Source organism: Tenrec ecaudatus, chromosome 2 (assembly GCF_050624435.1).
Source record: "Tenrec ecaudatus isolate mTenEca1 chromosome 2, mTenEca1.hap1, whole genome shotgun sequence".
Lineage (NCBI taxonomy): Eukaryota > Metazoa > Chordata > Mammalia > Afrosoricida > Tenrecidae > Tenrec > Tenrec ecaudatus.
In genome coordinates, this window is record NC_134531.1 from 293,600,872 (window position 1) to 293,602,802 (window position 1,931).

The following is a 1,931-nucleotide window of genomic DNA, read 5'->3' on the forward strand; positions in this document are numbered from 1 at the left end:
GATGAGGATTTTTACCCCATAAAGAGTAGCAGTCTCTGACCAGAAAATACTCCTTAAGGTCAACAAAGAGACCTTGAATTGTTTAATTATTATTTTATATTATTTTGTTGTTGGTTTTGTTTTCTTTTCTTTAGTTGCTTTGTTTTCCTCTGTTTTCTTGTTTTGTGACTATTATTATCTCTACAAGTCTATCTAGATAAGATAGGAGGGGTAAACAATCTGATCTGGAGGAGAAAACAAGGAGACTGACATGGGAGAAGGGGAGGGGGGAGAGGGGGAGTCTGGGAAAAGGAAGTGGGTGTTAACAAACCCAGGGACAGGAAAAAAACAAGTGATCCAAAAATCAATGGCAAGGAGGGTGTAGGAGGTCTGGTAGGGCATGATCAAAGGCAATGTTACGGAAAGGAATTACTGAAACCCAAATGAAGGCTGAACATGATAGTTGGGCAAGAGGAAAGTAAAAGGAAATAGAGGAAATAACCAGGGAGGCAAAGGGTATTTATAGAGTTCTAAATACAGGCATCCACGTATGTAAATATGCTTATATATGACGATGGGGAAATAGACCTATCTGTATATATTTACAGGTTTAGTATTAAGGTAACAGATGGATATTGGGCCTCTACTCAAGTACTCCCTCAACACAAGAACACTTTGTTCTGTTAAACTGGCATTCCATGATGGTCACCTTCCCAAAATGATCACTGAAGACAAAGTGGGTGCATAAGCAAATGTGGTGAAGAAAGCTGATGGTGCCTGGTTATCAAAAGAGATAGTGTCTGGGGTCTTAAAGGCTTGAAGGTAAACAAGCAGCCATCTAGCTGAGAAGCAACAAAGTCCACATGGAAGAAGCACGCCAGCCTGTGTGATCATGAGGTGTCAATGGGATCAGGTATCAGGCATCAAATACCTAGAACAAAAAAATTATATCATCATGAATGAGGGGGAGTGTGGAGTGGAGATCCAAAGCTCATAGGTAGGCAACTGGACCTCCCCTTACAGAAGGGTCACAGGAAGTTGACGAGCCAGTCAAGGTGCAGTATAGCAACAATGAAACCTACAACTTTCCTCTCGTTCTTTAATGCTTCCCCCTTCCCTCATCATGATTCCAATTCTACCTTAGAAATCCTGTTAGACCAGAGCATGTACACTGGGACAGATAAGAGCTGGAAAGACAGGGAATCCAGGACAGATAAACCCCTCAGGAACAATAATGAGAAAAGTGAAACCAGGAGGGGAACGGGAAGATTGGGAAGAAGGGGGGAACCGATCACAACGATCTACATGTAACCCCTTCCCTGGGCGGCAGCCAACAGAAAAGTGGGTGAAGGGAGACATCAGACAGTGTAAGACATGATAAGATAATAATAATTTATAAATTATCAAGGGTTTGTGAGGGAGAGAGGTGGGGAGGGAGGGGGGGAATGAGAAGCTGATACCCAGTGCTCAAGTGGAAAGAAAATGTTTTGAGATTGATGATGACAACAAATGTACAAATATACTTAACACAATGGATTGATGGATAGATGGATGGATGGATGGATGGATGGATGGATGGATGGATGGATGGATGGATGGATGGATTGCGGTAAGAGTTGTATGAACTCCCAATAAAATGATTTTAAAACAAAGTTGCAGTCTCACTATCGCAGAAGTCAAAATCGGTGCATAAACAAATGTGGTGCATAAGCTGATGGTGGCCAGCTGAAGGTATCGGGTATCAGGCATCAAATACCCAGAACAAAAAATTATATAAATATAAATGAGGGGAAGGGCAGTGTGGAAACCCAATGCCCATCTGTAGACAAATGGACATCTCACAGAAAGGTCACAAGAAAGAGACAAGCCAGTCAGGGTGCATTATAACACTGATGAAACGTACAACTTTCTTCTGGTTCTTTAATGCTTCTCCTATCCACCCCCACTATCAT